At 45.1% G+C, this 25,631-nt stretch overlaps 1 protein-coding gene and 1 long non-coding RNA gene across 3 annotated transcripts in view; both read left to right on the top strand.

The window, feature by feature from the left end:
* The window catches only part of LOC140384919 (uncharacterized), a 34,034-nt gene extending 22,639 nt beyond the window's left edge, over positions 1-11,395 (top strand). The window contains exons 2-3 of the long non-coding RNA XR_011933217.1: positions 5,197-5,259; positions 11,349-11,395. This is a non-coding gene — a long non-coding RNA (uncharacterized lncRNA). The remainder of the gene's footprint in view (positions 1-5,196; positions 5,260-11,348) is intronic.
* Positions 1-25,631, top strand: part of LOC140384543 (uncharacterized) — a 246,255-nt gene that overhangs the window by 183,158 nt on the left and 37,466 nt on the right. The gene's annotated exons all lie outside the window — the stretch shown is intronic.

The following is a 25,631-nucleotide window of genomic DNA, read 5'->3' as shown; positions in this document are numbered from 1 at the left end:
AGATGTCCTGACAGACGTGCTGGTTAGGTGAACTGGGCATTCTGAACTCTCCCTCTGTGTATCCGAACATGCGCCGGAGTATTTTTCACAGTAACTTCATTGCCGTGTTAATGTAAGCCTACTTGTGACACTAATGAAGATCATTATTATAAAGTAATCTCATCCAGTTTGTATCGGTGTCTCGATCCTCTACACATTTCATTGGCAGTCTGAAGCATTTAACCTGTGGACCAGTTTTCAGCTGTCAAACATAGATTTTGAAGTTCATTGATCATTTCAATCAGTATTGTTGAAGTTATTTATGCATGGGTGTGGGTGGATGTGTCAGCTGTGGTTCATTTCATCACACTGTTGTTGAGTCAGAAGATTGTGATTCATCTTCCACTCCAGGAACAAGTATGTAGTCCAGGTTTACACTGCAACGTAGAACTGAACATAGGAAAATAGGAGCAGGAGTAGGCCATTCTGCCCTTGCAGCCTGTTCTGCCATTCAATATAATCATTCTGATCATCTAGCTAAAATATGGAATGCTTCACAGATTTGCTACATAAGATGTCAGAGGTACAATTATTTAGTGAGAAGTTAAACCAAGACCCCATTTGTCCTTTTCAGGTGGATATTAAAGATAATTTGGTGCTACTTTGAAAAAATATTAGGGGACCTTTTTCTAGTGTTTTGGCATCAATTCCTACATTGCAACAGTTCAAATGTAATTAATCGATTGTAAAAGGCATTGGGACTTGAAGTGATTGAGAAAGGCACTATATAAATGCAACTCTGTTCTTTGCATAAACAAATTGTGTATGTGTATTGTGTGTTTGTGGACATTTTTAGATTTGTACATGTGTAAAGAAAATAGAAACCACCCAATTTGATCCCATTTATTTCACCAGTACAGTGTCAGTGCCATATTATAGAACTCCTTTCCCTTCGCCTCTCTGCCATCCTATATCCTTTATTCCTTCAAACACTTTCACAAATGTACCGCATTATTATTATTATAGAGGTCTTCTTTTTTCTTTCATTGGATAGGGTCATTACTGGCAAGGACAACATTTGTTGCTGATCCCTAATTGTCTTTGAAAATGTAGTGGTGAGCCCACCTTTTAAATCGCTGTAGATATATTGACAGTACTATTGGGAAGGAAGTTACAGGATATTGATCCAATGACAGTGAAGGAACAGTGATGTAGATCTAGATCAGGATGGACTGCAGCTTGTAGGAGAATTGCAGGTGGTGCTGTTCCCAAGGGTGTGCTGCCCTATCATTTCATGTGGTAGAGGCAATGAATTTGGAAAGCATTGTTGGGAGGAAGTTAGACAAGTTGTTGTAGTGCTTTTTGTAAATGGTACACACTGCTTCCATAGTGTGGCAACGGGAGTGAATGTTTAAGGTGGTGGATGGGATACAGATTAAGTGGGTTACCTTTGTCCTGAATAATATCACGCTTTGAGTGTTGTTGGAGTTGCACTCTTCCAAGCAAGTGGAAAGTCTTCCATCACATTCCTGACTTGTGTCTTGTAGATGGTGGACAGACTTTGGGGAATCAGGAGGTGAGTTACTTGCTACAGAATTCTCAAACTCTGGCCTGCTCTTGTAGCTACAGTATTTATATGGCTGGTCCAGTTCAGTTTCTTGTCAGTTGTAACCCTGAGGTGTTGCGGGAGAGTTGGTGATGGTAATGGTTTGAACATCAAAGAAAGATGGCTGGGTTCTCTTATTAGATATGGTCATTGTCTGGCACAAATGTTATTTGTCACTGATCAGCCCAGGCCTGAATGTTATCCAGGTCTTGCTGCATGTGGGCAGGAACAACTTCAGTATCTGAGTTGCAGATGGTACTGAACACTATGCAATCAACAATGGACAGGCCATTTCTGAACTTATAATGGAGGTAAGGGTGGAAGGTCATGAATGAAGCAACTAAAGATGGTTGGGCCAAGGAAACTACCCTGAGGCATTCCTGCAGCAAAGAGCTGGAGCTAGATGATTACCTTCCAATAACCACAACCACCTTCCCTTAAAGAATTTTCCCCTGATTCCGGTTCACTGGGGCCCATTGGTGCCACACCTGGAGTTAAGGGCAGGAATTATAAGCACACCTGATGTTAAGGGCAGCCACTTGCCTATCCTCTGGAATTCATCTCTTTTGTCCATGTATGGATCAAAGCTGTAATGAGTGCTGTGCCCGAGAGTCTCTAGCAGAACCCATCTGAGCATCAATGAGCAGACTATTGCTAAGTAAGTGTTGCTTGATAACACTGTCTCCCATTATTTTGCTGATTATTAAGAATAGATTGATGGGGAGTTAATTGGCTGGTTCGTATTTTTCCTGTTTTCTTGCAGATAGGGGACACCTGGGCAATTTTTCACATTGCTGGATAGAGCATAAGACATAGGAGCATTCAATCATGGATGATATTTTTCTCATCTCCATTCTCCTGCCTTTTCCCCATAACCCCGATCCGCTTATTAATCAAGAACCAATCTAGTTCTGTGTTAAAGATATGCAGTGATTTGTCCTCCACAGCCTTCTGTGGCAAAGAGTTCCACAGATTCACCACCCTCTGGCTGAAGAAATTCCTCCTCATCTGAGTTTTAAAGGATCATCCTTTAAGTCTGTGGCTATGGCCTCGGGTTTTAGTTTTTCCTACTAGTGGAAACATCCTCTCCACATTCACTCTATCCAGGCCTCTCAACAAGATCCCTCCTCATCCTTCTAAACTCCAACAAGTACATGCTAGTGTCAAAACTGTACTGCAACAGCTTGGCTAGCAGTGCAGCTAGTTCTGAAGCACAAATCTTCAGTCCTGTCACCAGAATGTTACCAGGGCCCATAGACTGACTGTATAGTGCCTTCAGCTGTTTCTTCACGTCACATGGAATGAATTAAATTGGTTGAAGACTGACATCGGTGATGCTGGGTACCTTTGGAGGAGGCTGAGATGGATCACCCTCTTCTGGCAAAAATGATTGCGACTTATTTGCTGGACTCTCCTTCACTGGGAATCTTTGTGGGACCTCTTCTGGTTAGTTTTTTAATTGTTGATTACTACTCTCAACTGGATATGGCAAGGGTGTAGAGCTGTGATCTGATTCATTGGTTGTGGAATCACTTGGCAACCTACCGCATGCTGCTTGCACTGTTTTGTATGCACCTATTGTAGCTGCACCAGGTTGGCATCAAATGTTTACGTATGACAAATGGTGCTCCTGTACTCACTAAACCAGGGTTGATGCCCTGTCTTTCAGTGGTCTCTCCTACCATATTTCTATGTGTCTGGAGTTACCTGTGTGCCAGACCAAGCAAGGACGGTAAAATTCGTATTCTGAAGGGAGGAACCACAATCTGGCAGTTTATGATCATCATTATTGAGGCTAGGTTTTTATTCCAGATTTATTAATTAGTTGAATTTCAAATTCTCCCAGCTGCTGTGGTGAAATTTGAACTTGTGTCTCTGAAGCATTTGTCTGGATTTATGGATTAAACATGTATGTTGCCATTCACCTGAAAGAATAATATCACTCGGGACGCAGGAAATGGAAATGCCATATTGTTGCTGCCATGAGTATTCTCTTGGTGTTGGAAAGAAGCCATGTTCGTGGCCAACAATATAAATAATTATTTCCTCTTCTGGCTTTTGTTGCTGCTGCTAAAGCAGGGAACTGCCTAGTGTTGATGTGGATTGGATTGGATTGGATTTGTTTATTGTCACGTGTTCTGAGGTACAGTGAAAAGTATTTTTCTGCGAGCAGCTCAACAGATCATTAAGTACATGAGAAGAAAAGGGAATAAAAGAAAATACATAATAGGGCAACACAACATATACAATGTAACTACAAAAGCACTGGCGTCGGATGAAGCATACAGGGTGTAGTGTTAATGAAATCAGTCCATAAGAGGGTCATTTAGGAGTCTGGTGGCAGTGGGGAAGAAGCTGTTTTTAGTCTGTTTGTGCGTGTTCTCAGACTTCTGTATCTCCTGCCCGATGGAAGAAGTTGGAAGAGTGAGTGAGCCGGGTGGGAGGGATCTTTGATTATACTGCCCGCTTTCCCCAGGCAGCGGGAGGTGTAGATGGAGTCAATGGATGGGAGGCAGGTTTGTGTGATGGACTGGGCTGTGTTCACGACTCTCTGAAGTTTCTTGTGGTCCTGGGCCGAGCAGTTGCCATACCAGGCTGTGATGCAGCCTGATAGGATGCTTTCTATGGTGCATCTGTAAAAGTTGGTAAGAGTCAATGTGGACATGCCGAATTTCCTTAGTTTCCTGAGGAAGTATAGGCGCTGTTGTGCTTTCTTGGTGGTAGCGTCGACGTGGGTGGACCAGGACAGATTTTTGGAGATGTGCACCCCTAGGAATTTGAAACTGCTAACCATCTCCACCTCGGCCCCGTTGATGCTGACGGGTGTGTACAGTACTTTGCTTCCTGAAGTCAATTACCAGCTCTTTAGTTTTGCTGGCATTGAGGGAGAGATTGTTGTCGCTACACCACTCCACTAGGTTCTCTATCTCCCTCCTGTATTCGGACTCATCGTTATTCGAGATCCGGCCCACTATGGTCGTATCGTCAGCAAACTTGTAGATGGAGTTGGAACCAAGTTTTGCCACGCAGTCGTGTGTGTACAGGGAGTAGAGTAGGGGGCTAAGTACGCAGCCTTGCGGGGCGCCGGTGTTGAGGACTATTGTGGAGGAAGTGTTGTTCATTCTTACTGATTGTGGTCTGTTGGTCAGAAAATCGAGGATCCAGTTGCAGAGTGGGGAGCCAAGTCCTCTGTTTTGGAGCTTTGATATGAGCTTGGCTGGGATTATGGTGTTGAAGGCGGAGCTGTAGTCAATAAATAGGAGTCTAATGTAGGAGTCCTTGTTTTCGAGATGCTCTAGGGATGAGTGTAGAGCCAGGGAAATGGTGTCTGATGTGGACCGGTTGCAGCGGTATGCGAATTGCAGTGGATCAAGGCGTTCTGCGGGTATGGAGGTGATGCGCTTCATGATCAACCTCTCGAAGCACTTCATTACGACTGAAGGCGTAATGATGTGTGGCCAAAGAATGCAATCCTTCCATAATTCCTGTATCTGAGGAGTGCAGATTGCTCCCCTTTCACAATGCACTTATCTCTAATTAGATATTCCCCCTTTACTTCTCATTTATATACTTCAGTAAATTCACTGATGTATGTTTTCTCATCTGCATAGGTGAATGTTATAAATCATCTGTGGATTATTCTGGGGCCCAGGCCACCACTTTGCACAACTAAGGTAAGTGCAGCATTGAATGATTAACAAAACAAAAGTCAAGTTGTTTGGGGCTTTCAAGAATTTCCACAGTGGAGGTATTCAAGTGGTGACAGGCCAATAGATTAGAATGGTAAGGTTGTCAGCTCACGGCCACCAGACATTACACAGCCAATAGCTGACCTCAGCTACCTGATTACAAGGATGTACTGATGTCAACTGACATGTTGTTATTAATGGAGTATTCCAGAAGCAATAACTTAACAGAATTGCTTCAACTTTGGAGGAGGAAAATCCAAGATGCATATCTCCCATGAGGTAGAAGGATGGTACAAAAAAATAATATTTACCTCTGGTTAGGAACTGTTCAGGGATTTTAATTAAGGAAAAATGGGGGGGGGGGTGGTGTAACTCTTATTCTAACATGTTCACTAATGTATCATATTTCCTCGTCCTTTACCAATTCTTGTTTGCCTTTTTAAATGGCTCATTGTTAGCACGACTGATGTCGAAAAAAAACTTATTTGCCATATTCTAACTCCTACCCAACCTAATGTTTCAGATAATTCTACTAACATTTTAGATGACATGTTGATAGGTATCAACAAGCAAACTATCAAATATTGACTATGTAATTTCAAAAAGCTCATTGATGGGTCTGAATATAAGAATATGACGTGTGTAAACAAGTAATTACATTGAAGGGATAGTGGTGAGGTGAGCTTGTACATGAAGCTGTAGGTATGTATATCCAGCATTCCTTTACTCGTATTCAAGAAAATAAACATAAGGGCCCATTAAATGGTCCTGTATGGTGATGCACAATCAGCATAGAGGGAATTTTGATGTGTAATGCAGACCCTGCTCCAGCTTCTTTAACTTGTCTATACTTTCTGAGCTGAAGTGCTTCCTACCATTTTGTTTGCTTACCTCGTATTAGGTTTCTGATACAAAAATATTTAACAGAGCACCCGCTGCTTGCTACTCTGTTCAAAAATAATGTTTCTGTTCGTGTTGTTCTCGCCTGATTTAGCTTGTCTGTAGAAGAAAAATATTCCTGGGGAGATTGAAGATCTTCCTGGTTTATTAGTTGTAGATTACAAGCTTTAAATTATGCATGTGGCACCATTCCTATAGTTCAGTACAAACATTAGTTTCCACTCGATCCTTCTGGATCCTCTCTCAGTCCAGAATCAACTCCTCGACTGGGGGAAAAAACAGCTCTTAAGGTAGTAGCTTCAATAAGCATTGCCTGTTCTAAATTGAATTTGGAGAGGGTGTTTCCTCTTTTGGGAGAATCTAGAGCTGGAGGTCACTTTTTAAAAATAAAGGATAGCTACTTAAAATGGAGAAGGGACGATTTGTTTTCTGAGGGTCGTGAGTCTTTGGAATCCTCTTCCTGATAAGGCAGTGGAAACAGAGTCTTTGAATATTTTTAAGGCAGAGGTTGATAAGCAAGAGGATGATACATTATCAGGGGTAGGCTTTGAAGCAGGTCAGCCATGATCTTATTAAATGGTGAAGCAGGCTGGAGGGGCTAAGCGGCCTACTCCAGCTCCTTGTTCGAATGTCAACATCGGATAGAAAGTCTGACAAAGAAATAAGAAACGAGTTGAAATTGCCGAAGATGCATAACCAAAATGAAAAAGATGATGATCAACTCAACATTACCCATGAAACCACAGCTCAGAATCCTGGAATACTACTTCACACCAATTTTGACATACGGAGTGAGTGTTGGATGATCAGTGAAGCAATGCAGAGAGGAATTGAGGATGAGAGTTATGGCTCTTGAGGCGAATAATGAAGATATCTTGGACAAGTCATTCAGCCAGTGATGAAGTGCTGTCAAAATCAGAATGCTGAGCTCACTCACCAAGAATTTCTTGGGCAAGTAATAAGAAATGATGAGTTAGAAAGTCTGCTGCTGATGGGAAAGATCGATGGTAAAAGACAAAGAACAATCTTTCTAAAGAGCCTTACAAACTGGATGAATGTGACACCAACAAATATGGTCCATGCCTTCAGAGCAGTGGTGGGAAACCTATGGCATGGGGGCCACATGCGGCCCATTACCGTTTCTGAGTGCGACCCATGAGACCTTTTGTTGACCGTTGTCCATGTGCAGGGTTGTCGCATTCCACTAATTTCCCTCCGTGTAGTTTTCTTTCCTATCGGTACGAGTCATATAAAGCAAGTGAGGTGAGAAGCATGCTGATTGCTCACAACATTAACTATGGTACCCATGAGGTTCCTCTGCATCCAAAGTGTAAATATTTATTTTCTTTTTACCATTTGAAATTGTTGATAGTTCTATTAATATATAAATTATTAAGCATTTTTTGTAACTCATTTTGAAATCCTCAGCGTGTATTCAATGTATTTCATAGTGGACAGGCACGGTTTCAATCTTGTGGCCCACTGACCTGAGGAAGGGCTACTCTAGCAGCCCACTCACCAGCCTGCCCATCACTGCTCGAAAGCAAGATTAACATGGTCACCAATGGCTTCTTAGAGCATAATACCTGAAAAGAGAGAGATTTTTCCAAAATGTTTTGGGGGCATTTTCTTTCTCCTTAAATCACTCAAAATACTGAATTTCATGTATAAGTTGAAAGAGGGATTGTTGGGTAAGCCCATACACTTGGTTATGTCGAAGGACAATTGTTTCATATTACTTTAATCAGGAGACTGAATCTTCCTGGCAGTGAGGACTATCTGCATCACATTTGCTGCCAGTTATTAGGTCACCATCCCCTCTTCTTCTCCCACCCTTCAATACCTATGGCTCAATCCAATATAATGTAATTTGCTACCCATATGTGAACCAAAATGTAACTCATGTACTGGTCATTGAGGCCAGCACCTTCATCCTTATTTCCACTGAATAACATCAGTTACTCTCTATCACCTCACAGTATGGCTGGGATTTTCCCCATTATTGGCAGAAGCCAATGTTGGGCAGGAAATGCAGTGTTGAAGTCGCCAACGGCAATGGTGGCTTTCTCCGCCATATGGTGTGGAACTTAAACTTCAAGTCACAGGTTCCACGGGAGGCCTGCTCACTAAGTGCACACCATCATATTTCTGGCGTGCTTCACACCGTTCTGCCACCATGCTGCCGTGGATGGATTTTGACCTGGTTTTGGGGGGTGTGGGTGGGTATGCTTCTGGCTTATAGGCCTGATAATGTTAATTTCTTGTAATGTTCCCAATGTTTAACGTTGGGAAATAACGACCCATCACCTGGGGGGAGGGGCCAATCATGTCATGTTTTTTCAATAAATTTAGAGTACCCAATTAATTTTTTCCAATTAAGGGGCAATTTAGTGTGGCCAATCCACTTACCCTGCACATTTCTGGGTTGTAGGGGCGAAACCCACGCAAACACTGGGAGAATGTGCAAACTCCACACACGGTGACCCAGGGCCGGGATTAAACCTGGGACCTCGACGCCATGAGGCAGCAATGCTAACCACTGCGCCACCGTGTTGCCCTCGTCATGTTTTCACGCTGATGTGAAACACAAATTTGCACTCCTGGTGATAATTTATGATCCTGTCATTGAACCTACCTAATGTGAATAGGGGCTGAAAATCTCAGTCTATATTTCCCAAAGAACTGGGTTTTAATAATGATTGCAGGGTGTCGGGTTTGTGAAGAACCTGGGAGATGTGTGTGAGGTAGGACATCCATTGCATACAGTGCATGAGATGCAGTGACAGACATGTACAGTGAGGCTTGACATAAGACATCAGTTAATAGGTAACATTGTATGAAGTGAAATTTGTGACAATATGCATCAAGTAATTCTGTATATAATATTGTACACTACCTCCGACCAGCATGTGGCAGTGTAAGTCTACCATGTGGCTCTGTACCTCTAAGCAGTTGGGAGTAAGTCATGTTAGTGGATAGACATTTTGCAGTAGCTCAAGAATAGTTAGTTACTGTTAGTAGTTTGTTATTTATTTATTCCGGTTATCTTTACCACGCAATTGTTTCATAATAAATTATTTAAACTAGATGTTCTGTGGTGCATCATTCATATCGGCCAGTCTACAGAACATGACAGGATCTACCTGGCACATGGTGTTTTTGGATAACCTCACCTTCCCAGAATTGTTTGAGCCGAGAGCATTGAACCTATCCAAGAACCAGTTGGTAGCGTTTGTGTTCAACGTAATCTGAATTTAGCTTTTGATCATGTGAGATGAACTTCGACCATGATAATTTATACGCTGTGACATGTTCTAATTCCTTGAATCATTGCAAATTTGTTTTAAGCGAAGGTTCAAATTTTAAACCAACAACACTATGACCACAATACTCAAGTTACATTCAGCTGCAAATTGTGATGCATCCTGTTATCTTTTAACATACTAACTGCACATGTGTCTCTTTTTCCAAATTTATTGCTATTTTCAGAATACCTAAGGGATATGTTATAATTTATTTCCAGGTTATATCACTGATCATAATTTAATCTTGTGGGACTAGGGTTAGTATAAACGGAACAGAATATTTCCTAATGGTTTCCTACTGATAGTAAGAACAAGGTTACAATTTTACTGGAATTTTAAGAGAACATTTACGATGTTGCCAATACAAAGACCTCGAAATTAAGTTCTGGGACAATAGGTACAAATTCTATTATGCTTGAAACTAAAGCTCTACTTTAAATGCATTAACCTAGTTATTTGAAACCGAAGAATTTCAGATGATCATATTAATTATGTAAAACCGTAATTGACAAAATAAGCAGGAAATATTTTTCCCTGCCCCTCTGAATTATCAGATCAACCCTCCTCCGATTTGTCTCATGCCTCTGTAGTTTGTTTATACCTTTGTACCTACCACATCATTGTCCCTGATGTATTGTGTTTAGACAACATGAGAGAGCTGTGTATGGGTAAATGCCTATGGTGATCCTTCAAAATATAAACATCCTCTGAATCTTTTTTAGCCATATCCACAGCATAAATATCATCTTTACATTACAAAGCCATAAAAATCCAGTTTCCAAAGCAACAATTGTTATTGCTGTCTCTGGCATGTTGAGGATTCCTCAACAGTGGTTTACCTCAGTGCCTCTAGACCAGAGGCAGTAGATTTACCAGCAGCAAGTATGTTGAAATGCCGGCATTGGACTGAGGTGGGCACAGTAAGCAGCTCCTTCCTCCGACCTTAGGAAGAAGCTGCGCTCTGAAAGCCAGTGATTCGAAAGAAACCTGTTGGACTTTTACCCGGTGTTGTAAGACTTCTCACTGCAGCAAGTATGAATGCTGTTAGTGGAGCTTTCCTAGCCAAGAATCATAGATTATCATAGAATTTACAGTGCAGAAGGAGGCCATTCGGCCCATCGAGTCTGCACCGGCTCTTGGAAAGAGCACCCTACCCAAGGTCAACACCTCCACCCTATCCCCATAACCCAGTAACCCCACCCAACACTAAGGCCAATTTTGGACACAAAGGGCAATTTATCATGGCCAATCCACCTAACCTGCACATCTTTGAACTGTGGGAGGAAACCGGAGCACCCGGAGAAAACCCACGCACACACGGGGAGAATGTGCAGACTCCGCACAGACAGTGACCCAAGCCGGAATCGAACCTGGGACCCTGGAGCTGTGAAGCAATTTTGCTACCCACAATGCTACTGTGCTGCCCATATGAGTAAACCCCCACATAGACTGGTAGTTTAGTTTTCTGTTTACTGTCCACCAAAGACTTTCCCAGCCATGAAATTAAAGTGACAAATTGTGACTTTGGAACAACTGCATGAGATGGTGAGTGTCTGCACAGTATTAGACCATGGAAAACGCACATGTAATTTTCAGCTAGTATTACTATATGATGATGTCCGTCTCTTCCTTTCAGGGATGCTCAGCTCAGTGTTTAACACTCTGAATAAATTCCACTGACTCCAAAAAGGTTAGAAATTGAATCTGGAACCCCCTAGTATATGTCATTTGTGTTTTGTCACATTGGCCTCATATGAGTTTATCAATCGCAATCATATGTGCCAGGGTTGGGTTGTGCACAGTATATTGGTCTGAGATAGTAATTGAAAGATTGTTATGAATATGATTTTTCATTGTTCTGTTTTGCAGCAAGATGTCAGGATCTGAAGGGAAGATGAGTGCAAAAGCTCTATATGGTGAGTGCTTACAATGATATCAAAACTTGTTCTTGGTTCAGTGAAAAAGTTAGGTTAGCAACCTAGAAACAACTTGCTGCTCTCTGGAGTACACATCATTAGAACCTAAACACATTTATATTTGAGGACTGAGTGCAATGGCTGGGAAAACTAGCCTAGAAATACCTACTTGTGATCTCAGAACAAACATATGAGACTCGTTTGCCTGCTATTTTAGCTGAGATGTTAAAAGTATTTGTTTTGAAGCAGGTTACGGTCAATGTTGAAATAATGGACAAAGTAAGGTTACATAAACATGTTAAACATTCATGTGAATACAAGTAATTATTTTTCGGGACTGTGTTGTTTTCAACTCTGCAGCAAGGATTTAATTGCACTTGAAAAAGCTCATCTAGGGTAGTCTTGGTGGTCTTGTGAGTCCAGGGCAAAAAGCTGATTACAATTCAGCAGTAAACTAATACTTTGTTTCTAAAGGCCACAGGGCTGGCTGGCAGATATGGGAAATGCAGATACAGACTGTCCCCTGAAGGCAGTCTCTGGTTGGTTTGACTAGATCTGAAGCTATTACTGTGCAAAATGTGGGGAAAATCTCTCTTTCTCAACAATGACCATGGTATTTCCAAATTAAACTCCTCCCACCCGACCCATCAAGTGTTTTTGTTGTCAGATTATTATTAAACTAAATACACGGGCAAAGGAGGCATTACAAGCACACCCAGTTGGTAACTATCTGATGAAGCTCATTGAGTTGTCATTTGGCAATATCTTTCGTGGAACTGGTTTCGCTGTTCAAATCGATTCTGAATTTATTCAATGACGCTGAGACAGTCAATGGGGCTTATGACGACTGTGAACAACACGAGACCTGAAATTTGCTGGCTAAATAATTCTGATGGACAGGGAGAAGTTGGGAAGAGATAATTATGCAATGCATTTAAGAATGCACCGTCAGAACTCCTGCAGTGATCTGGGGGGAATTTTTACCAAAGAAGTTGGATAGTTTTGTGTCAGGTTATCAGAAACCTGACTCAACCTGCTCACTTTGGCCTTTAACTGAGGAAGAAGGGCAGCCAATTCTAGGGAAATGGGTTGGTACATTGAACTACTTCAGCATCCAGGTTGTGTGTACCTTGGACACCTACTCCTCTTGAATCCAATGTGGCTGTCTGAGGATCCCCATTGGTTGGGAATCGTCGCTCCCCACCTTCCCCATGAAACCACAAATGACTTTCCCCAAGGCCAACAACCTCCATTATCTCACCCTCTCTGGAAGTCAAGGATTTTGCAGTGCCCACGGGTCCCAGCCTCCAGCAACTGCCTCCCCACTCCCACACCTCCAAGATCAATCCCCAATCCCACAGCATGGAATTCTGTAACTGGAAGACTGGATGCCAACCTTTCAATCGGACTGACTTCTGTGCGGTGTGTCAACTGGAGCTCCCAGTGGATCAGGTAAAATCCCGAGCCATCTGCTTAGAGTTACAATGCACTGTGTATTGCAGTCCAAACATCACACATTTATTTCCTGACCTATGCTGATCCCTTCATTGGGATAGCAATTGAATATTATAATTAGTCTCAGCTCCCAAGGATAGGAAGGGAAAGAAAATCAGCCAGTGGTTCCTGGATCTTATAAGGAACCAGCGACTCCTGTTGCAGAGTGTGCACATGAGCCATTTGATCAGGATCGGGTCATGCCCCCATAATTGAATGCCTTATCAATAATGAATGTCTAGGTTCACATTTAAAGAATGACTTCAGCAAGGTAATAGAATCAATTAAGGGACTAATAATTTCCAGAATGAAAGAGGAGGATGATGAAGTGCAGGTTTTGTGTTAGTTGACGAGGACAAAAGCAAATAGATCCATTTTAATCCCTCGTATTTCTCCGGACCTTGTGCCTGCTGGTGGAAGCAGCTGGCCGAAATTGGGTGGGAACCTCATTAACACATACAGATTTGTATTTTAGTGCAATTTGGAGGTAGAGACCCAAGTACACATGGGGAGAAGGCGCAAACTCCACACAGGCAGTGACCCAGGGCAAGGATCGAACCCGGGTCCTCTGACATGATGCAGCAGTGCTAACCACTGCACCATCGAGCCACCCTAGGAGTGAGTACTCTTAATGGCTCTACAGGATTAGTGTGGGCACTGCTGTTGCTTATAACCCCTCTACCATCAGTATTCTCACACCACCAGCCCTGCCTCCCAACACCCACTGCTTACCATATCCCTCCTGTGTGAACTTGCCTCTCTGCTGTCTGGCTTGGCCTCCATCTCCTGTTCAATGCTCAGAGTTAAAATTTACGCCAGTGGGTAGACTGAAGTGTGGGCTGTTTAATTAAGCAGAGGCAAGTCATCTTTGAAATTGCAAATATAGCTTCCAATATTGATTAAGTAATCATGAGAGAGGCAGCCGTCTTATTTCTGTTGTTTCTTTGAGGTCGGTTGCAATTGTTTTACCTAGGAGCCAGTCTGTATTTATGAGTTCACCACACCAGCAGCTTTGTGTTTTCTATTAGAGTTGGAATTAAGAGTCCATCATGTTCTGTTTACAATCTGTTCAGCCAGAAAGTGAGTGGGGCAGCACGGTGGCGCAGTGGTTAGCACTATTGCCTACAGAGCTATGAGCCCAGGTTCAACCCCAGGTCACTGTCTGTGTAAAGTTTGCACGTTCTCCCCGTGCCTGCGTGGGTCTCACCCCCACAACCCAAAGGTGGATTGGCCACACTAAATTGCCCCATAATTGGAAAAAAATAATTGGGTCCTCAATTTATTTTTTAAAAAAGCAATTTAAAAAAAAAGACAAAGTGAGTATGTATCGAGAAGGGTAAAGAAATCTATATTCCACTGAATGATATACTGTTTACTATTCATTTCACCTGTTTTTATGTAAATAAACAACTTGTTGGATCAAATCCCGAGGCTCCATCTAGTAGTTTGCTTTTAAAGAAAGGAGAATCATGTGGTGGCACATGATACAATCACTAGACAGTAAAGCATTTCTGGGGGGTGCTCCCAGTTTTTTAAATATAAATTTAAAGTACCCAATTCACTTTTTTTCCAATTAAGTGGCAATTTAGAGTTGCCAATCCACTTACCTTGGACATCTTTGTGTTGTGGAGGTTAGACCCATGCAGACATGGGGAGAATGTGCAAACTCCACATGGATAGTGACCCCAGTGCTGGAGTCGAACCCAGGTCCTCGGTGCCTTGAGTCAGCAGTGCTAACCTTTGAGCCACCATGCTGCCCCTTTGTGTTCTCTGCTAAGATATCGGAGTCTCAGGATCACTTACCTGGGTCACATGATCATTTACATGGGTCGCACGTGGGTCGCACTATTTACTGAAATACTGAACTAGAAAATAAGTATTTGGATTGCAGAGGATGTAAGATCCACTCTTGGGAGTGGCTGGTAACATCTGATAAAATCTCTCAAATATCCAAAAATGTGACATTACATTTCAGCAACTCCAAAAATGTTTACAACAGCTACAAATATTTTACACAAGCCTTAGAACCACAAATACGGGCAGCACGGTGGCACAGCAGGTTAGCCCTGCTGCCTCACTGCGCTAAGGTCTGGTGCTAACTTTGGTTGGCTCTTAATTCGTTGCCCATTGGGTCTTTACTGAATTTGCTCTGTTTCTTTAACCTTTGCTCTAGAGTCGCCAGGTATCTTTATGATACCGCCATGAGGTTCAAGTTCAAGTACCGATCAATAACTCAACACACCAATTAGTAAGATTCAAATCAAAACACATTTATTATACACAGTAAATCACTACTCGTGCATAAACTCTACTTTCTAGATATTCTCTATCACTAAAAGGCCTATACTTAGCTTCGGAATTGGCCCACCAGGTCAGGGGAACAAATGGCCTTTCGTTCGATCTGAGTCTGCAGGATTCAAAAGCTGGTATGGACTGGTAGCTAGGAGCGCCTATCTCGTAGCGAGCATTGACTGGAGACTTACTTGGTTGATGCGGCAGCTTGGACAGTTCACTCTCAAGGGTTGATTCGAGTTGCTGAGTGACCCTGCCAAGAAGACCGATTTGAACTTGGGGACTCTACTTTATAGTCCCCAGGGGCTTCCTGCCATTCGGGGCGGACCCCGTACCTGGTTCCAAGTGATTGGACTGCGTCCCGATCACTTGGATCGATTTCTCCAATACTGGAGTTGTTCCCTGATCGCTGGGTGGTCCCTGAGTGTCCGTTGGCCTTCCTTTGTCTTGGCTCCTGCTGGCGCCGAGGAGTCTGGCTTGGCCTTATTCACCTTAAGTGTTTTAATTGTGCCTGGGGATCGCTCATTAATATGCAGATGGCTGCTGGTTTCAGTGCTGTCTGGGCTTTTGCAAGTTCTAATACACAGGATTTCTGCACTTGCTAGTTTTTGCCTGAGTTGGCTGAATTTCCCTGCAGCCTTTGCGGATCTCCATTTTAAGTCAGGAAGTGGCCAACCCAGGTGGCTACACTTCCTCCATGTGATCCCTAACGCGAAGCATGAAGGATCACATAACTGCGTTGTCTTCTCTTCCTAACCCAGCGAGCACTCTTCCGTGGCCTCTACGCTGACCATAACTATGCAATGAAAATTTTTACCTAACATTCTAAGTGGCGCTATGTCAAAACAGGGAAATGCATTACAACATTAAAAAACGGTACCTCTAACTATCTCTCATAAACTACACTCACTCAAACATTCAATCATACTAACTTCCTAACAATACAAAAATAAAAACAGCATTCACATTTTTCCTGGCTTGGCAGTCAAGCACAGGGTTGTACAATCTTTCTGTCGTAAATGAAACCCATTTTTTAAAAAAAATTACAAAAAGAACGCAAACGAATGTCCTTTATTATAGATCGAGGGGTTCGGGTTCCTGGTGATAACCGAACATAGGGGATCTTATCCTGTATACCGGGTGCGAGCGCGGTAGGCTCTCCTTCGCCATTTCCTCATGCGGATAGTCTGCACGATGCTGCAGAGTATCGCCAATGCTAATAGGGATTCGACTACGTAGGAAAGGGCTTATCACACCATGATGGTGTGGTGTTGCCTGTTGCTGGGCTCTGGGTGCTATGGGGAAGTGAGTCATTAACGGCCGGGGGGGGGGGGGGGGGGGGGGGTTGGGATCAGGGGGTTCGCGTTCGCGCGCAACCAAATACACATTATAATGGTGGTGATCAACACGGAGGATGTCCTCATTGTTCTTCTTCTTTCTCTTCTCTTCTTCTTTCCTTGGGGCTTCTGGAGTTCTGTGGGATCAAGCATAGTTTCTGTTACTATCTTGGTTAATATCTCATATGTTAGTATGTCTGTCTTTAGTGCCAATTTCCCGTTACAATTTGTCACCATGTGTGACTCCCTCATTTTTTTTTTTAAACCGAGTATTCCGGACAAGACACTCTTAACAAATACTGAAACAGTGCGAGCCGTCTCGCAGGCTGTGCGATTTACCATCCAAATGTTTGAGGATGTAAATAGCATGGGGATGGCAACCTAGGGGTTGCCAGAAAACAAAACAAATCTTTTTGAACCAAGAGTGCCGAAATGAGGTGCGTATGGGCCGCGACGGGTAAGAATTGGATGGAATCCCCGGGTAGGATGGTGACCAATGCAGTGTGTGCTCTACCCGAGCGTAGCTGACCAGAGGGGGGTCCTCAGGCAGGGCGGAGACCAATGCCGTTTCTCCACTGCCTGAGCAACCGACAAGAACGACCCAAAATGTAGTTATCATGGGGGGGTTGCCGTAAATGTTCCACCTTCGAACCAGAAGAGCAGTTATGAACGGGGCTGGCAAGCTCTCAGCGTTTTCTGTCAATGAGCGTGCTGGCAAGTTTTTATGGGTTTCTGCCGACAAATATGGCGTGGGGCCGTGGAAAAAAAAAAATTCCGATCTTACATACAACACATAACAATAACAGTAACAAACAAACCTTGAACAACATGCTGCAGGTTCCATCAGAAAGTGCACCGTTTTGTTTTTTTCCTAGAGGTTCCTTTTAAAACATCATCTGGACACCTCCGTTATCAGTTGCGAACAGGGTCGCAAAAGGGGTTCTCGCTTTGGGAGTCAGACTCAAAGTCATCCTCTTCTCCCAGATGCCATACTCTGGAGTGGATGAGGGTTGATAAAGCTGCATGGTGTGACTCTGGGTCCATCTCGTCGTTTCGGACGAGCCTGTATGAATTGTTGCGGTGCCAAAAAGTTGTGTCTAATTCTGTGGGGATGGAGCCGGGGTCGTCATCGTAGGGCGGTGGTCTTTGGTGGGGTTTGTTGAGGATGTGATCAGGAAGGGATCACTCTAATCGTGTTCACGTTCGCTGGGTGTGGGTCCTGTTGCATGGGGATAGTAGGGAGGTGTGCTGTGGCTATTGTCTGTGTCACAGTCGCTGTCTCTGCTGCTGCTGTCTGTGGGCGTTCCGGGGCGGAGTCTAGAGTTCGGGGGTGAAGTAGAGTGTGAGTCCGTGGATGGGGTGGACGTGTTGGGTGAGGGTAGGGATATGTTGGCTGTGGGCAGGGCGTGGTCTACTGCGTCGAGCACGATGTGATGTGCGTGGTTGGACTGTGGGCCATATGCCTTAAGCTGGTTAATATGGAACCATATGGGGCGGGTGTGACTAAGCTGAGCCTTCTTTGCGTATCTGTCCGGATTGTTCTGGGCACAGATAAGGCAATTCTCAATGTAGTGCATTACATCTTCTTTTAAACTTGGCCACCAACAGAGCTGCCTGAGGTGGGCTGTAGTGGGATCAATTCCCTGATGTCCATGACTGTCATTGAATAAACAAAAGTTGGTTCCTGTCCTGTTCAGGAACCACATAAGCCCCCAGTGGTGGTAAAAGACCAGTGTGGTCTTTTAACACCACACCGTCATGTGTGGTCAGTGCATTTTTAAACCTATCATAGGGTGCTGTAAATTGTCCTTCTAAAATCTCCCTGAGATTGTTATCCTGCTTCTGGGCCTGCACTAAATCCTCAATATTAGTCTGCGAGACCTGAACTGCATTCACTGGTGCGCTTTCGGGGGGTGTCCAAAAATATCCATGCCTGGAACCTGCTTTTGCCAGTGCGTCGGCTTTTACATTTCATGGGGGGGAGGAACGGTGGTGACTGCGAACTTTAATAATACCAAAGGTCCTGTCCTGTGCTTTCTCATAAAATGTGGCAGAGCATTGGGGCTGAAGGAGGGGTTTTCCGTCTGCGGAAACAAATCCTCTTGCTTTCCACAGGGGTAGGAATTCTGTAAGGCTGTTGCAGACATAGAGGCTGTCCGAGTATATGTCTGCTGGGCTGGGGATGGAATCTGGGTGATCTATAATAGGCGCAACGGCTGCTAGTTCTGCCGCCTGCGCGCCTAAGTGTCCTGGTAGTTTTAGTGAGATTTCTTCTAGGGCGCGTCCTCGACATATATGCCGCATCCTATAATGCGCTTCCCGTCTAATACAGTGAAAGAACCATCCACATATATCCTTAAGGGTTCGCACGTGTCTGTGGGCTGGGGGCTCTGGGGTGAACTACCTATCTTTCTGGGGGGTGTTTTTGCGATAAAGGGGCCTGTGTTGTGGTGCGGTGAGATGATTTCACATTCGTGGGGGGTGCCTGGGTACTGAAGGCTATCGGCTAAGAAAGTGTGGGTCTTGGTCCTTTTAACAGTGATGTCCCATCCCTGCAAAAGAAGGGTCCATCTTGCTGCTCTAATTTGGCTGAGTGTACCGTCCTTAAGTCGTCCGTCCAGTAAAAGTTGGGTGGGGGTGTGTGTTCTGTGAGGATTGTGATGGGATTTAGTCCGGTTATGTAAGAAAAATATTGAACTGCCCAGTAAACTGCGAGCAGGTGCCTTTCACAGGCCGAAAATCCCTGCTCCACAAGATCTAAAAGTCTGGAGGCGTAAGCCACGGGTCTTAATTGTTCGTGCCGTTCCTCGAGGAGCACGGCTGAAAGGGTGCGGTCTGTGCTAAGTATCTCTATAGCATAGGGGGAAAGCGGGTCTGGAACTTTTAGTGCGGGGGCTGCAATGAGGGCTATTTTCAAAGCATCCACAGCATTCGTATGCTGTGGAAGCCATTCCCAAGGGGCTCCTTTCTTTAGGAGTTCCGAGAGGGGTGCTGCCTTGCTGGCGAAACCATCAATGTGGTTTCGGCAGTAGCCAACCAGTCCTAAAAATGACATAAGGGCTGAAACATTCTGGGGAAGGGGCAATTTGGCAATCGAGTCAATTCTTTTGTGCTCGATCCCGCGTTTACCATGCGTGATAATCGTACCCAAATATATCTCTTTGTTTTTACAAAATCTGGGCCTTTTTGGGGTTTCCTTTGCAGCCAATCTTTTGTAGGAGTTCCAGGAGTTCAGACAGAAGCTCAATGTGCTCTGCCTTGGTGTCTGTCTGCAGTAATAGGTCGTCCACATACTGGACCAGACATTCGGGGCAAGAAAAGTTTGACAAACCGTTTGCCAGCTGTCAGTGAAAAATGGGGGGGGGAGTTGTGGAATCCTTGTGGAAGGCATGTCCACGTGTACTGCTGGCCTTTAAAAGTGAAGGCAAATTTGTATTGGCACGCTTTTGCCAATGGAATGGACCAGAATCCGTTACTGATGTCCAAAACCGTAAAATATTGTGAGTTGAGTCCCTGTTTGAGCATGGTCTCGGGACTTGTGGCTACCGTGGGGGCTGCTGCGAGGGTGACTTTGTGGAGTTCCTGGTAATCGATGGTCAGTCGCCATGATCCATCGGGCTTTCTCACTGGCCAAATCGGGACATTATTAGTGGAGGCTACTGATCTGAGTACACCCTGCTCTAATAAGCTGTCGGACACTTTTGAGATTTCTCCCTCTGCCTCTTGGGGAAATCAGTACTGCTTTTGGGGCCTAGGGTCAGTTCCTGTGATTTGAACGGAACCAGTCATCCGGCCACAGTCGTGTTTATGGGTCGCGAATGCTGTCCTGTGCTTCTGCAGAACTGCCCTAACCTGCTTGTTTGTGCGAATCGTGGTCGGGTCAAACCAAAATTCGCCAACTGCACTAATCTTGTTTGAATATTCACCTATTGTGAACATTGCAGGGGCTCTTGCGGATTTTGCCATTTTCCAGACACATTGGTTTACTGGATCAAAGGACAGGTTGTGGGAATTCATAAAATCGATGTCCAAAATGTGTTCTGTGTGGGGCAGGTCGACTAAGACTATGGGGTGCTTGGTGGTGATGTTGCCGATTTGAATGGGTACAGGGGCGGTGATGTGTCCCTATTGTGAGTGGCCTGTGAAACCGCTGAGGGTGATTGTGGTTGTAGTGGGCCACGTGTCTTTTTGGAACATGGTGGAGGAATTTATTGTGGTGTGGGACCCTCCTGTGTCCCAGAGAAATTCGATGGGCTGTCCCCGTACTTTCGCTGCAACTACTGGTTGGCCGGACCTATCCCAAAGGGTGTCGCAGACCCAACTGGGGGAACCCAAACACTGTCAGTCAGTTCCGTTCAAGTCTGCTTGGTCTGAACGGGTGCTCACAATATGTATGGGCTCTGTCGTATTCTTATTCAGAGTGCCTGTCTGCTGGGCTCTCTGTGGCTTTTGTGAGGCATTGCATTCTCGTGCAAAGTGTCCTAATTGTCCACAATTGTAACACTCCTGTGGTTTCTGTGGGGGGCTGTTCCTGCCTTTGTTCACCCATGCGGGGTTCTGGTGCGTCTTAACTGTGTGGATATCTGCCTCTGCCTGCTGTTCCTCCGGTTTCTTAATTACGGGTTTGTTTTGGACAGATTGCTCCCAGGTGCGGGACAGTCTTTTTAAAACCCACGTTTCATTGTGCGCTTATTCTGAGGGATCATAGTTGGTACAGGCGTTTTGTCCTGCCTCTGTGGCATGGGAGATAAGGGTGCGGGTCCATTTGGCCATACCATCTTGGGACAATGGGCGCGTTCTAAATTGCTGATAACGGCTGTGAAATGGATCCACAGGCGTCCAGCAAACGCTGTGGGGTGTTCTGTCTTTTTCTGCCTGCACTTATTCAGGCCTTCTACTGGGTCACCTCTGTTGTAACCGATCGCGTCTAGGATCGCCGTGTGCATCTCTGCAAGGGTGCCTCCTCCTACATTCTGTGGGTCGGGAAGGGCTGCTACGACCGAAGGGTCTAAGCTCAAAACTGTGAGCTTCACTTGCTCACGCTCGTCCAGGCCGTACATGGTCGCCTGCTGCTTTACTCTAGCAAAGAAGTGGTGGGGGTCTGAGGCGGGGAGGAACGGTGTGATTTTCTCGCATGCGTCCTGTAATTGGGTCACGGTTAAGGGGTTCATGTACAGGAATTCCGTGTCTCCTTCCGATGTGACTGTGCGGTGGGTGGTTACTGGGTTCATTGGTGCCTGAACTATCTGCACTGTGGGGGGTTGTGGCATTTTTCTCTTCTGGGGCTTTCCTTGCGCACATGTTGCCTGAACATATCTATGCGCGGTCTCATTTCATTCTTCCCAATCCGGGCCATCTTCTGCATCTAACTGAGATCCAGAGGTGCTCTGAAATCCATTCTGAACTGAAAGCAAAGACTGCAGTTCTTCAATCTGCTTCCGGCACTTTACGTGATCTAATGAGCTTTGTCTCTGCTCCGTGGTAGCAGCATGGAGTGCTCGTAATGCTGCTTTCAGGTCGCTACACTGCCTTTGCAATGCCTCTACCTGTTTCTCTGTTTCCTCTCTTACCAGGACTGCACGTTGCGTGTTCTGTTAGGCCTTTTCGTACTGTCTGGAAGCTGCATAAATGCGCCAGACAAGACTGGTGTGCCCACTTGGCATCATCCATCTCTCCGTCCTTTGCTGCTAACTTCCTTCTCAACTCTATGTTCTCTTTCTCAACCTCACTTACATCGACCTTGCTCATTCGATGTATTCCTTCTATCTCTTTATGGAGCGTCCGAACGGCCTCCTCTGTGCCTTGCAATTGTGCCAGACAGGACACGATTGCCATCGGCTTGCGAGCTTTTCCCCAGCTTTTCTTATGGATCTCTGACAGGTTCTCCCACCAAGTATGTCCTATACTCCCGGGCCCTGTTTCTTCATTGTCACAGAATTCACTCCAAAGGGGCCATCCTTTCCCTTTGAGATATTTTCTGATCTCTTCTTCCCAAAAGGGACACTGTCCTACTCTACTGCTGGTCGCTGCGACCACAAATTCTTCAGGGTTCATGAGGCGTTGCATTGCCTGCATTGCCATCTTTCTTCTCTAAATACTCTCTCAAAATTTGGAACGAGGGGTACTAGGGCGGTGCTGTAATTATGGGTATGGCTTTCGCTATTTTCCAGAATACAAACTCCCGACAGTTTTTCGCAACAAAAAATCTATCAGTTTTACCTTATAGCCCTGTTAGTTACGCGTGCATTAACATGGTTCCGAATTATGAGGATTGATCAGAACTGCTTGAACACCTGTGGTTTTTCTGTTCCCAATTGGATTCTCAATTCAAATTTTGGGTTCTCCCGGAGTGTTTAAGCCACTTCTAAGTCGGGTCCCGTCAGATGTCGCCAGTAATATGTTCCTAACTTTGGTTGGCTCTTAATTCTTTGCCCGTTGAGACTTTACTGAATTTGCTCTGTTTCTATAACCTTTGCTCTAGAGTCGCCAGGTATCTTTATGATACCGCCACGAGGTTCAAGTTCAAGTGCTGATCAATAACTCAACACACCAATTAGTAATATTCAAATCAAAACCTATTTATTATACACAGTAAATCATTTTCTTTCACCTGTATTTTATTCCTTGCGACTCTTTGGGCAGGATTCTCTCATCCTGGGGCCGGGCCGGAGAATCGCCACGACCGGCGCGAATCGCGCCACACCGCCCCGACGCCGGGACGCGATTCTCCGCAGAACGAAAAGCCCGAGTCCCGCCGGCGCCGTTCTAATCTGCTCTTAGCTGGCAGGACCTCGGCGTGGTAGGGTCCAGGGGCGGCCTATCCAGGGGGGGGAGGGGGCGGTCAACCCCGGGGGGGGCGGGGGTGGCCTCCGTTGTGGTCTGGCCCGCGATCGGGGCCCACCGATCGGTGAGCCGGCCTCTCTGGCTGGGGGCCTCTTCTTCTGCACCAGCTCCTTTCGCCCTATGCCATGTTGTGTCGGGGCCGGCATGGAGAGGGGAGTCACTGCGCATGCGCACGTTAGCGTCGGTGCCACTGTGCATGCGCGCATTGGTGCCGGTGCCACTGCGGATGCGCAGACCACACACCACTCAGCTGACGCCGGGATCAGCAGCTGGAGGGGCGTGGCCCAGAATTGCTGATCCTGAGGCCATGTCGGCGTTTCCGACGGCGTCAACACTTAGCCTCAGGATCAGAGAAACCCGCCCCTTATGTATTGAATGCTGTGTGCTGTTTTGATCCCCTTATTTAAAGAATGATGTAATGCATTGAAGGCAGTTCAGGGGAGGTTCACTGGGTTGATACCTAGAATGAGCAGGTTGCCTAATGAGGAAAGGTTGGACAGACTGGTGTGATGAATGTAGAAAATTGTTATCTAATATATTTTATATTTTGATTTTATTAAAAATCCTGGGTTCAAATGCGTACAGACATTATGTCTGCTAAAGCTGCGATAAAGGAGTTGCAACCGTGAGGAAATCATTGATTTTAACCATTTACTTGTTTACTTATAGAGAGCTAATGGAATATTGTTTATAGAAAGGAGATTATCTGGGGTATAGCTAATTTGAGGGAGACTTCCGGTGGCAGCTCTGGTTTGATAAATCACACATGAGGTGGCTCCTGCCTGGAAGTCACAGTTTTGATCCTTTTTACCCAATTAATGGGACAAATGCGAGGAGTATGGAAGGTGATAGCACCCAGGGTAGAAACTATCAAATCCAGTCGGTGAGAGCCCTGGCCCAGGAATTGGAGGAGACTCCTGGCTCAGCACAAGTTGGGAAGATGGCAGAGGGGGAAGGGTCATTGATGACGGTTAAACTGCCGATGGAGCAATTGATGAGTTTTGTGAAGGAAACATTTAAGCAGCAAAGAAAGGAAATGCAGGAAAACTGGTCGAGTATGATTGAGGGGGTAGTAGCACCTCTTTGCAGAACCTTGGATCATGTGAAGAAGTGCTTGGAGATGCAAGGAGTGACCATCTAGGAAGTGGAAAATTTCTGACCAGAGTGACTAGGTCGTGTCGGTGGATGCGGAGATGGCGATCCGAGGCGATGTCTGTAATATGTTGCTTGCGAGGGTAGACGATCAAGAGAATCGGTCTCGACAGCAAAATCTTCGTATTGTGAGCCTACTGGAGGAAGTGGAGGGAATGAGTGCCATGGGCTACGTCGCAAAGATGTTTGCAAAGTTGATGGAAGAAAGGGTCTTTGACAAGGCCCCGGAGGTGGATCGTGCCCACAGGTCCTTGAGGCCAAAGCAGAGGACTGGGGAGCCACCCGTGGGCAGAGATTGTGCATTTGCACAGGTTCCAGGACAAAGAAAAGGTCCCCAGAAACCAGTAGTGAGGATTGTAACCTGGAATGTGCATGGGCTAAATGGTCCAATTAAACTGCCCCAGGTGTTCACACACCAATGAGTTTAAAGGTGAAGGTGATTTTCCTGCAAGAGACACATTTATGGGTGAAGGATCTGATATGGCTAAGGAAGGGTTGGTTGGGGCAAACATTCCTTTTGGGTTTGATTCGAGTCAAGGGGGTCGCGATTTTGTTTAGCAGGACGGTGTTTGCATGGCCAGAGTGGTGGCCAGGGAGGTGCAGTGGGGGGGGGGGTATTTTTTTTTTTTTTTTTAGAACATAACATACAGTGCAGAAGGAGGCCATTCAGCCCATCATGTCCTCCCTGTCCCCGTAACCCAATAACCCCTCCTACCCTTTTTGGTCACTAAGGGCAATTTATCATGGCCAATCTACCTAAACTTAGCGGGGGCATCGGTGGTGCTGATGAATGTGTATGCCCAATTGGGAGGATGCGGACTTTATGAAGAAGTTGTTCGGGCCTATCCCAGATTTGGATTCTCACCAATTGATCTTAGGCAGGGTCTTTAATTGTGTACTGGAGCCTAGGTTGGATATATCTAGCCCCAAATCAATGGCTAGGTTAGGGATGGTGAGGGGCTGGGTTGCTCATCGACCAGATGGGAGTGATGGACCCGTAGAGGTTTAAGCACCCAGGGGAGGGGGAAATATTACTGTCAATATTTTTATTTTTTATTTTTTTTGGTAACACAGTTTTGGCGGGGGTGTGGGAGTGGAATATGCAGGAATGGTAATCT

Source organism: Scyliorhinus torazame, chromosome 10, assembly GCF_047496885.1.
Source record: "Scyliorhinus torazame isolate Kashiwa2021f chromosome 10, sScyTor2.1, whole genome shotgun sequence".
NCBI classification, from domain to species: domain Eukaryota; kingdom Metazoa; phylum Chordata; class Chondrichthyes; order Carcharhiniformes; family Scyliorhinidae; genus Scyliorhinus; species Scyliorhinus torazame.
Note: the sequence above shows the minus strand (reverse complement) of the source record. Positions and strands in the feature narration are given on the sequence as shown.